The sequence below is a fragment of the Triticum dicoccoides genome, chromosome 4B (genome assembly GCF_002162155.2).
Source record: "Triticum dicoccoides isolate Atlit2015 ecotype Zavitan chromosome 4B, WEW_v2.0, whole genome shotgun sequence".
Taxonomy (NCBI): domain Eukaryota; kingdom Viridiplantae; phylum Streptophyta; class Magnoliopsida; order Poales; family Poaceae; genus Triticum; species Triticum dicoccoides.
The window spans coordinates 679,513,065-679,525,868 of record NC_041387.1 but is presented as its reverse complement, the minus strand read 5'-3'; positions in this window follow the sequence as shown (position 1 = coordinate 679,525,868).

Here is a 12,804-nt window from a genome sequence, read left to right as displayed (position 1 = left end):
AACATAAAATATTTTTTACGGTGACTATATGTTTTCTTACAGTCTCTTTTTACATCAGAAATAAGAAAAAAATTGCGGAACGTAAAATCACGGTGCATTGATGGTAAAATAGAGGGGGGTGAAGAATAACTATTCCTCACCCAGGGTGACGAATAGTCAATCCCTATATATATATATATATATATATATATATATATATATATATATATATATATATATACGCACACACACTAAGCCTGTGCTAACTAGCTAATTGATGCATTCATTGTTTTGGTATGTACATATATTAACTCTTCTTTCTTCTTTTATAGTCCTTCGGATCAAGCAAAACTTCGGTAACGAAACGAGGCCCGAGGAAAAAGTTGCACCCGGATGAAAGGTTCACGATCACAGAAATCGCAAACAATGACCAATCGATTAAACCCCTCCGGACCAAGGAAGCATTTTCTTCTCAGTGCGGGGTTCTTGTTAGGGACATGATCCCGATTAGCATTGAGCTATAGAATCAGCCTAAGAAGGAAGAGCTTCAAGTTTCTTTTGTCAAAGATAGACAGGAAGCTGATCTTTGGACCGCGCTGAAGGTAAATTTCACCCTACCAGAAGAGGAGGATCCGGAGAATCCAGTTATAGAGCCATTGATCAAGTCTCATGCTCTCAAGAAGATGGCAGATCTATTTAGGAGGTGGAAGAATGAGTTGAAAGCAACGTATGTCAACAAAGGGAAGACTCCAGAATTCACCGGCCGATTTGAGAAGATAAGAGATCGATGGCCCGCATTTGTGGCCATTAAGACATCGGAGCGGAGTAAGAAGATGTCAGCGATTAGCAAGATAAATGCTGCAAAGAAGGAGCATCACCATAACACGGGGTCAGGTGGCTACCTCAAAGCCCGACCGTTATGGGACAAGGCTGAGCAGGACCTGATTGCTAAAGGGGTTGAACCATAGACATTGCATTGGCCAGACCGTTCAAGGACTTGGTTCTTCGGGGTTGGTGGAACTTCGGACCCTGAAACAGGGAAGTGTTGCTGGACGGACGAGCAACTTGCAACACCCGTCACGAAGCTTCGAAAAACAATCAAGGAAGTGTAGGAAGGGACGTTCGTTCCCGACAGAGACAACGACGAGCTCACAAGGGCCCTCAGGAATCCTGAGCACCCTGGACGAACACGAGGCACGCCAGGTTGCGTGCAAGGTTGGGTTTCCCAATGCAGGCGGTTACAAAACCCAAGAGAGGAGGAAAGTGGAGTAGAGCGAACCGCAACAGCTTAAGGCAAGGGTACGGAAGCTAGAGGAACGACAAGATTTTGAGAACCTGCAGCTGCGAGATCCTGCACAAGAAGCTACCCCGCCATCTCAGCGGAGAAGCAGCGTGGCTTCCATCAAGCTCGTTTAGCAGCCTGACTTGATAGGTCCTAGCTACCCCGTGGATTTTATCACGGATTCACAACAGTGCCACCTTATGACGCAATGGCTTCATCTCAACGTCAAGGCGGTTGTCGGCTCTGTGTACCCTCCTTCACCCGAAGCAACTTTTCACTGTTGTCCGATTCCACAAGGCTATGTTGTTGTGATGGTGGACAAAACAACGGAGGGATTTGAGGAGCTCCAGCTTGAGCACCCTACAGGTGATGGAGAGACTCATCTCGGTCTTACTATGAAGACTCCGTGTCTATGGCAGAAGGAGAACATCAACCTTTTGAACTTCAGGACTCCGGCGAGTCAGCTGGGCACTCCGCCTCCTCCGCCTCCTCCTCCGACGAGCGATCAGGGCACTCCGCCTCCTGCTCCGGCGCGTGAGGGGGGCAGTACTCCGCCTCCTTCTCCGCCTGCTCTGGCGCGTCCGAGCAGCCCGCCTCCTCCTTCGCCGCCTCGTAAGCGACGGTGGAACATAGACGTCGTCGCTCTGGCTGCTCCGGCACGTGATACGTCTCCAACGTATCTACTTTTCCAAACACTTTTGCCCTTGTTTTGGACTCTGACTTGCATGATTTGAATGAAACTAACCCGGACTGACGTTGTTTTCAGCAGAACTGCCATGATGTTGTTTTATGTGTAGAAAAGAAAAGTTCTCGGAATGTCCTGGAAATCCACGGAGGCACTTTTCAGATTTAATAAGAATTTTTGGCGAAAGAATTAGTGCCAAGGGGCCCATGGCCTATCCACGAGACAGGCCCCCCTAGGGCGCGGCCCCCTATCTCGTGGGCCCCCTGGACCTCCTCCGACCTCAACTCCAACTCCATATATTCCGTCTCGGGGAGAAAAAAATCAGGGAGAAAGTTTCATCGCATTTTATGACACAGAGCCGCCGCCAAGCCCTAATCTCTCTCGGGAGGGCTGATCTAGAGTCCGTTCGGGGCTCCGGAGAGGGGGATTCGTCGCCGTCATCATCATCAACCATCCTCCATCACCAATTTCATGATGCTCACCGCCGTGCGTGAGTAATTCCATCGTAGGCTTGCTGGATGGTGATGGGTTGGATGAGATTTACCATGTGATCAAGTTAGTTTTGTTAGGGTTTGATCCCTAGTATCCACTATGTTCTGAGATTGATGTTGCTATGACTTTGTTATGCTTAATGCTTGTCACTAGGGACCGAGTGCCATGATTTCAGATCTGAACCTATTATGTTTTCATGAATATATGTGTGTTCTTGATCCTATCTTGCAAGTCTATAGTCACCTATTATGTGTTATGATCCAACAACCCCGAAGTGACAATAATCGGGATACTTCTCGGTGATGACCGTAGTTTGAGGAGTTCATCTATTCACTATGTGTTAATGCTTTGGTCCGGTTCTCTATTAAAAGGAGGCCTTAATATCCCTTAGGTTCTACTAGGACCCCGCTGCAACGGGAGGGTTGGACAAAAGACGTCATACAAGTTCTTTTCCATAAGCACGTATGACTATTTGTTGAATACATGCCTACATTACATTGATGAATTGGAGCTAGTTCTATATCACCCTATGTTATAACTATTGCACGAGGAATCGCATCCGGCATAATTATCCATCACTGATCCATTGCCTACGAGCTTTTCATATATTGTTCTTCGCTTATTTACTTTTCCGTTGCTACTGTTACAACCACTACAAAACCCCCAAAACATTTATCTTTACTTTTGCTACCGCTACCATTATTATCATACCACTTTTGCTACTAAACACTTTGCCGCAGATACTAAGTTATCCAGGTGTGGTTGAATTGACAACTCAACTGCTAATACTCAAGAATATTCTTTGGCTCCCCATGTGTCGAATCAATAAATTTAGGTTGAATACTCTACCCTCGAAAGTTGTTGCGATCCCCTATACTTCTGGGTTATCAAGACTAATTTCTGGCGCCGTTGCCGGGGAGCATAGCTCTATTCTCTGAGTCACTTGGGATTTATATCTGTTGATCACTATGAAGAACTTGAAAGACGATCGAACTACTATTTTGCCCTCAACAATGAGGGGAGGTAAGGAACTGCCATCTAGCTCTGCACTAGATTCTCCTTCCGTTATTAGTAGGATTGCGACACCTAAACCTACTACTGCTATGAATTCCAAAATGTCGCATGTTATTGATGACGCCACTTCTGCTATGTATGATGAAACTACTTCTGTGCTTGATACTACTTTGCCATTAGGTGAATTTCTAGATGAACAACTTGCTAGAGTTAGGGGGAATGAAATTACTGAAGATCCTATTACTGATGATAGTGATGATGAAGGTCCCCCCAATGATTATGTATTACCTGTTGTTCCTAAGGGTTATGTTATGAATGAAAAAGCTGCTATGGAAATTCTTGCTTGCAATGATAGAAATGATCTTTAGAAATTATTAGCTAAATGGAAGCGGCAGTCTCTTAATGCTAGAATGAAACCCGATCCTGCTTTTGCTACTTCACCTATCTGTGTTACTGATAAGGATTATGAATTCTCTGTTGATCCTGATATTATTACTTTAGTTGAATCTGATCCTTTTTATGGCCTTGAATCCGAAACTGTTGTGGCACATCTTACCAAGTTGAATGATATAGCCACCCTGTTTACTAATGATGAGAAGTCTCGCTATTTATATATCCTTCAGATATTTCCGTTCTCATTAAATGGTGATGCTAAAACTTGGTATAATTCTCTTGCTCCTGGTTGTGTGTGTAGTCCCCAGGATATGATTTATTACTTCTCTGCTAAATATTTCCCTGCTCATAAGAAACAAGCTGCCTTGCGGGAGATATATAAATTTGTGCAAATCAAAGAAGAGAGTCTCCCACAAGCTTGGGGGAGGCTTCTCCGGTTACTTAATGCTTTGCCCAATCATCCCCTTAAGAAAAATGGAATACTTGATATCTTTTATAATGGACTAACTGATGCTTCCAAGGACTACTTGGGTAGTTGTGCTGGTTCTGTTTTCAGGGAAAGAACAGTCGACGAAGCTGAAATATTATTGAATAATATGTTGACTAATGAAAATAATTGGACTCTTCCTGAGCCAATTCCTGAAGTGATTCCTGAACCAATTGAGCCAACTCTTGAGCCTACTCCTAAACCCACTCCGAAGAAGAGAGGTGTTTTATTTCTTAGTCCTGAAGATATGCAAGTGGCAAAGAAATCAATGAAAGAAAAAGGCATTAAAGCTGAAGATGTTAAGAATTTACCTCCTATTGAAGAAATACATGGTCTTAATTTACCGCCTGAAGAACCACATTGTCTTGATAACCTGACATGGGTAGTAAAGGTAAATTATATCTATATATATGATAAAGTTGAAATACCCTCTACTAAATTTCATAGCCCCTGCTTAGATGAATTTGATGACTTTATGGCTAGACAAGAAAGTTTTAATGCTTATGTTGGTAGAGAGTTAAAGAATAATGCTTTCGAGATAGGACGCGTAGGTGATAATATGGCTAGAGTTAAATATGAACTTGACCGCATTAGAAAATATGCTTCAATGGTTGCTACTCAAGCTGAGCAAGTACTTAAAGCTCAAAATGATTTGCTTGATGAATTGAGTAATAAAAATGACTTTGCTGTTAGAGTGGCTACTAGAACTGGTAGAATGACTCAGGAACCTTTGTATCCTGAAGGCCACCCTAAGAGAATCAAGCAAGATTCTCAGAGAAACAATTTAGAGGCACCTAGTTCTTCTAAAAAGAAGAAGAAGAAAAACGATAGGACTTTGCATGCTTCTAGTGAACCTACTGTACACACACCTGAGAATCCCAATGATATTTCTATTTCTGATGCTGAAACACAATCAGGTGATGAACATGAACCTAGTGATAATGTTAATGATAATGTTCATCTTGATGTTCAACCTAGAAAAGACAATGATGTAGAGATTGAACCTGCTGTTGATCTTGATAACCCACAATCAAAGAATCAACGTTATGATAAGAGAGATTTTGTTGCTAGGAAGCACGGTAAAGAAAGAGAACCATGGGTTCAGAAACCCATGCCCTTTCATCCTAAACCATCCAAGTCAAAGGATGATGAGGATTTTGAGCGCTTTGCTGAAATGATTAGACCTATTTTCTTACATATGCGCTTAACTGATATGCTTAAAGTAAATCCTTATGCTAAGTATATGAAGGATATCATCACAAATAGAAGAAAGATACCGGAAGCTGAAATTTCCACCATGCTTGGTAATTACACTTTTAAAGGTGGAATACCAAAGAAACTTGGAGATCCGGGTGTACCAACTATACCATGCTCTATTAAAAGAAATTATGTTAGAACTGCTTTATGTGATCTTGGAGCCGGTGTTAGTGTTATGCCTCTCTCTTTATATCGTAGACTTGAATTGAATAAGTTGACACCAACTAAAATATCTTTGCAAATGGGTGATAAATCAAGTGCTATACCTGTTGGTATTTGTGAGGATGTGCCTGTTGTGGTCGCAAATGTCACTATCTTAACGGACTTTGTTATTCTGATATTCCTGAGGACGATAGTATGTCTATTATCCTTGGTAGACCTTTTCTTAATACTGCAGGGGCTGTTATTGATTGCAACAAAGACAATGTCACTTTTCATGTTAATGGTAATGAGCATACAGTACACTTTCCGAGGAAACAATCTCAAGTTCATGGCATCAATTCTATTGAAAAAGTTCCAACTATCATTTTTGGAGGTTTTGAATTTCCTCTCCATACTGTCAAGAAAAAGTATAATATTCTTATTGTTGGGGATTTCATATCCCCGTTGAGGTAACTTAGTGTTATTCAAAATTTCTCCGGTTCCGTGTTATTCGGAATGAGTTTGTTAACAAGACTTGATCTACCTTGTTAGTGGGTTCATTTTGATGATCACGAGATGGATGAAACTAGAAGGCACAACCTTCTGTACCCTCTTTTTACTTTTTGTTATTTAGAATAAATAAAGCAAAATAGTATTATCCGTCCATTTTCTGAATTATCCGTGCATTAAAAAATAGTCCGAAAATAAAAGTGCTCCAAATGCCCTGCAAATTTAGTATGATTTTTTTGGAATATTTGAGGATTTTAGGCACTGAAAACACTGCAGGAGGGGCAAGCACCAGGCCACGAGAGAGGAGGCCCCCCCTGTAGGGCGCGCCCCCTGTCTCGTGGGCCCCTGGTGGCTCCCCTCCACTTATGCCAGCACCCACACACTTCATCTTCTACCCAAAAAAATCCCCATCCAGCTCAAGCCCGAGTTCTAGCTCGTTTTGCTGCGATTTTTGATCTCTTAGCTCAAAGCTCCATTCGCAAAACTGCTTTGGGAGATTGTTGCTTGAAAATGTTAAGGAGGCTCTTTAAAGGCTCTTCTAGCCAAAGCTGTAAGGAAAAACAAGACAAAGAAAAGGAAAACCCCAAGTATAATCTTCCTCGCTTAGCGGAAGTACGGTCGTGCGAATGGCCATGTGAGGATTTCTTGAAAGAAGCCGGAATTCATGAAGACTTTTATGCTTTAATCGAAACTGCAGGCCTCAGCGGTTTCATGAATGACCGAATCGATCAGTATCTCTTGCTCACCAATACTTTCGTGCAAAACTTTTATTATTATCCTAAGAAGTCACCGCCTGCAGTATCATTTCATTTATATGATGAATTCAAAGAAATGTCTTTACGTCATTTTTGCGCGGTATGTAGGATACCTTATGAGGGAGAATTAGAGGAACCCCATCGTGATGATGTGGATGGCTTCGTTAAAACTATTGCTGTAGAAGAGCCAAAGAAGGGATCTGAGGCAAAAGTCTCTAGCATACACTTTCCTGTTTTACGCTACTTTGCCATATTTGCTAGTAGATGCTTGATTGGTCGTGGGAATAGTGGAAATTTGAGCGTTCCAGATATTATTATTCTTCAACATGCTTTGCTGGGAGACAATACTTTCAGTATGGGTGCCGTCGTTGCTAAATGGCTAGCCCTGAATCGTACAAAAGGCCCCATATTTGGAGGTATCTATGATGCACGTCTTGCTGAACATTTTCAGATACCCATTAGGCACATGAGGAGGAGGAGACAAAATTACCTCCTCACATTTTAGATTACAAGAGCATGGTAGCACACAAGTTTATTGTTGACAACGAAGAGAAGATGCTCTTGTATAGACTTAGATTCAATAAGAAACATTTTGAGTTTATTATTTTGCCTGCACCTCTATTGTTTGATTTGCTTGCAGAAAATTGTCTTGTCACGCCGGAAGCGGTGAACAATCATTTAGCCCAAGCTTTTACTCCGGAACCTGAACCTGAGCCGGAACCTGAGCTGGACCCTTATCGTGCATCATCTGTCCAGTGGGATCCGGAGATGACCAGCCCGTGGTATCCTGATTACACCTCCCACTATACAGGGGAGAGTGGCAGCGGTCCTTGGTATTAGACCAACTTAGGCCAAAAGCCTAAGCTTGGGGGAGTACGTATTTCTCACCGACTTTACATTCATGTTCACACACTAGTCGTCGGTGCTCATACTCTTTCATTGTATTATCCATGCTAGTTTAAATTTCTTTTTCTAGCTTTGTTCTTGTGTGTTTGATAAACCTTAAAAAAACCAAAAAAAATTAGTTAGTTTAATTTCCTTTGCTTGTAGTAGAAATTAAAATGAAAACCCAAAAAGATTTCTCTTTCTTCTTTTACTTGTTGGGAGCTTTCCCGTGTAAATAGTTTTCTTTTGTTTTCTTTTGGGGGTCGAGAAGACCATATTGAAAATGCTTAAGTGGCTCTTATATGCATGATTGTTTATTTAATTTAGAGCCCATATTACTTGTCTTCTCTCTTGAGTTGAATGCTTGCAGATTCCAGCTTAGTCCAATGCACATGCACTCTTATTATTATACACATTGTTCGGTCGTGCAAGTGAAAGGCAATAATGATGATATATGATGGACTTATTGGGATGAGAAAAGCTGGTATGAACTCGACCTCTCTTGTTTTTGTAAATATGATGAGTTCATTGTTCCTGAGTCAGCTATTATGAAGTAAACATATTTGCAATGACATGTAGAGATTATAGTTGCTTGTGCCATGCTTGATTAGCTATGAGTTATAATGGTTTACCTTGCGTGCCAACATGCTATTAGAATGATTATGATGTGGTATGATGGGATGGTATCCTCCTTTGAATGTATAAGTGACTCGACTTGGCACATGTTCACGCATGTAGTTGAATCAAATCAACATAGCCTTCATGATATTTATGTTCATGGTGGATTATATCCTACTCATGCTTGTACTCGGTGTGAATTAATTTTAATGCATGTTTACAATTGTTGTCGCTCTCTCAGTTGGTCACTTCCCAGTCTTTTGCTAGCCTTCACCTGTACTAAGCGGGAATACTGCTTGTGCATCCAAACTCCTTAAACCCCAACGTTGTTCCATATGAGTCCACTATACCTACCTATATGCGGTATTTACCTGCCGTTCCAAGTAAATTTGTATGTGCCAAACTCTAAACCTTCAAATGAAATTCTGTTTTATATGCTCGAGCAGCTCATGTTTCAACTAGGGCTGCCTATATCTTCCATGCTAGGTGGGTTATTCTCAAGAGGAGTGGACTCCCCTCCTCATTCACGAGAAAGGGCTGGTAATCGGGATGCCCAGTCCCATGATCCAAAAAGATCAAAACAAATCAAAATAATTAAACAAAACTCCCCCAGGGCTGTTGTATGTTGGAGGCACTCGTTGTTTCGAGTAAGCCATGGATTGATGCTAGTTGGTGGTTGGGGGAGTATAAACATTTACCATTCTGTTTGGGAACTACCTATAATGCATGTAGTATGGAAGATACAGCCATCTCATAGTTGTTGCGTTGACAGCAAAAGTATGCCGCTCAAAATGTTATTCAATCTCTGTTTTAAAATCGAGCTCTGGCACCTCTACAAATCCCTGCTTCCGTCTGCGAAGGGCCTATCAATTTACTTTTATGTTGAGTCATCACCCTTCTTATTAAAAGCACCCGCTGGAGAGCACATTGTCATTTGCATTCATTATCATTGGTTTATATTGGGTATGACTTGACTAGATCTCTTTTACCATGAATTCCAATGTTTAGTCAGTCCTTGATCTTTAAAGGAGCTCTACATTTATGTTTTGCGGTCTCAGAAAGGGCTAGCGAGATACCATTTTTGTTATATTATGTTATGATTATTTTGAGAAAGTGTTGTCATCCGAGTTTTATTATTATAGCTCGCTAGCTGATTATGTTATTGATATGAGTAATTGTGAGACCTATGTGTTATTGTTAGTATGGTTACTTCATAATATTTGCTGAAACTTGAATGCTGGCTTTTCATGTTACAACAACATGAGCAAACAGAGTTTGTAAATGTTTTTCTTTATCACTTTCAGTTTATCAACCGAATTGCTTGAGGACAAGCAAATGTTTAAGCTTGAGGGAGTTGATACGTCTCCAACGTATCTACTTTCCCAAACACTTTTGCCCTTGTTTTGGACTCTAACTTGCATGATTTCAATGAAACTAACCCGGACTGACGCTGTTTTCAGCAGAACCGCCATGATGTTGTTTTATGTGTAGAAAAGAAAAGTTCTCGGAATGTCCTGGAAATCCATGGAGGCACTTTTCAGATTTAATAAGAATTTTTGGGGAAAGAATTAGTGCCAGGGGGGCACGGCCTGTCCACGAGACAGGGGGCGCGCCCCCCCCTAGGGCGCGGCCGCCTATCTCGTGGGCCCCCTGGACCTCCTCCGACCTCAACTCCAACTCCATATATTCCGTCTCGGGGAGAAAAAAATCAGGAAGAAAGTTTCATCGCGTTTTACGACATGGAGCCGCCGCCAAGCCCTTATCTCTCTCGGGTGGGCTGATTTGGAGTCCGTTCGGGGCTCCGAAGAGGGGGATTCGTCGCCGTCGTCATCATCAACCATCCTCCATCACCAATTTCATGATGCTCACCGCCGTGCATGAGTAATTCCATCATAGGCTTGCTAGACGGTGATGGGTTGGATGAGATTTACCATGTAATCAAGTTAGTTTTGTTAGGGTTTGATCCCTAGTATCCACTATGTTCTGAGATTGATGTTGCTATGACTTTGCTATGCTTAATGCTTGTCACTAGGGCCCGAGTGCCATGATTTCATATCTGAACCTATTATGTTTTCATGAATATATGTGTGTTCTTGATCCTATCTTGCAAGTCTATAGTCACCTATTATGTGTTATGATCCGACAACCCCGAAGTGACAATAATCGGGATACTTCTCGGTGATGACCGTAGTTTGAGGAGTTCATGTATTCACTATGTGTTAATGCTTTGGTCCGGTTCTCTATTAAAAGGAGGCATTAATATCCCTTAGTTTCCACTAGGACCCCACTGCAACGGGAGGGTAGGACAAAAGACGTCATACAAGTTCTTTTCCATCAGCACGTATGACTATTTATGGAATACATGCCTACATTACATTGATGAATTGGAGCTAGTTCTATATCACCCTATGTTATAACTATTGCATGAGGAACCCGCATCCGGCATAATTATCCATCACTGATCCATTGCCTACGAGCTTTTCATATATATATTCTTCGCTTATTTACTTTTCCGTTGCTACTGTTACAACCACTACAAAACCCCAAAAACATTTATCTTTACTTTTGCTACCGCTACCATTATTATCATACCACTTTTGCTACTAAACACTTTGCTGCAGATACTAAGTTATCCAGGTGTGGTTGAATTGACAACTCAACTGCTAATACTCAAGAATATTCTTTGGCTCCCCTTGTGTCGAATCAATAAATTTGGGTTGAATACTCTACCCTCGAAAGCTGTTGCGATCCCCTATACTTGTGGGTTATCAGCGCGTCATAGCAGACTGCCTCCGGCTCCTCCGCCTGTTAAGCAACGAAATAAGACAGCCGCAGCCGCTTCGGCTGCTCTGGCGTCTAGCAGTACAGCCAGAGGTGGGAGGCAATACAGATATGGTCCATCGTCTCTCAAGCCTCTAGACAAGTTACCATACGAGAGGAACGACGAGGAAAACCAGAAGATCTCTTAAGGCCAAGTGAATGAGTTCTTTCATCGGTAAAAGCTAAGATACATCCATCTCCGGCGGAGAAGATAGATCCGGTGAAAGCGAAGCGCACTTTGGATGCCTTGCAGCAACCACCACCGCCTCCGCCGCAATCCAACTATGACAGCATCATTGAAATGACATATAAGGAAGCGGAGCGGTCGGGAAGTACTTGCACTGATCAAAGGCTAGCAGAACAAAGAAAAGGAAAAAAAATTCCCAGCTCGGCGAACAGGCGAAGCAATCGTGCACCCCGCTCAATGTGTCTAGCGATATCGTCGCTAATCTTCTGGGGATGCTGCCCGGTACAAATCCTGGAGATTACATGCTCGACGACGATGCACTTTTTGAAACAATGGAGGTGGACACATTAAGATTCCAGCACGGGAAGCCTCTCATCATACCTGGTACTTCCCTAACAACGATGATGCGAAGATTCCATGATTGGTACATGGACATCTGCAGGAAGTCTGGGACAAATACTTTGATGCTCAGAGTTAAAGAGGAGCACGACCTCGTTGGAATTGATTTGTTGTCTGTTCCATATGAGGAATTCTTCCAGTTTTTCAATCAAAATGCCCTCGATAAAACAATCATCACTTGCTATTGTCTGTAAGTACTACTTCTCTGTAATTAATTAAGTCTCTATATATAGCTCAGCTCTTTTATTGCATGTATATATAATTATCCTCACTATATTATGCAGATTGAAGATTGCCGAATTGAAGAAAAGACAAGTAGGTGATATTGGGTTCATTAACACAAATCTCATGTATGAATGGAATGTTAAATGTGATCCTAGAGATACCGAGGCCAACTTGCTACGATCGTTACTTCAAAATCAAAACTAAGTTACAATACTCTTTCCTTACGAATACAAGTGAGTGTTACTGTCTTGTGCATATTCGGTTTCCCTTATTACTCGAGGTTATAGTAATGTAATTGATGAGTTATGCATGTGTGCGCAGCTTCCACTTTATTCTGCTAGAGATTAAGCTTGAGCAGGGACTAGTAACCGTCATAGACTCCAAACGAAAAAAACCGGAGGAGTATGCGACCATGACTAAAATGCTCGCGAAGTAAGTTCAATCGATCATTATCGCACCATATCGGCAACTTTGTTCATTTCCTGATATCAAGTAATTGTTTTCTTTGTCTGGCAGGGTTTGGAAAAAGTTCACCACACAAGCTCCGGGACTGCCGGCGCAGCTGCGATTTAACCACCCGAAAGTAAGTATAGTACGTAGCGTCGATCAAGCACGGAGATAAGAGAGGACACTTCTCTCTATTAGCTAGCTAACACAATAGGTAACCCTACAAAA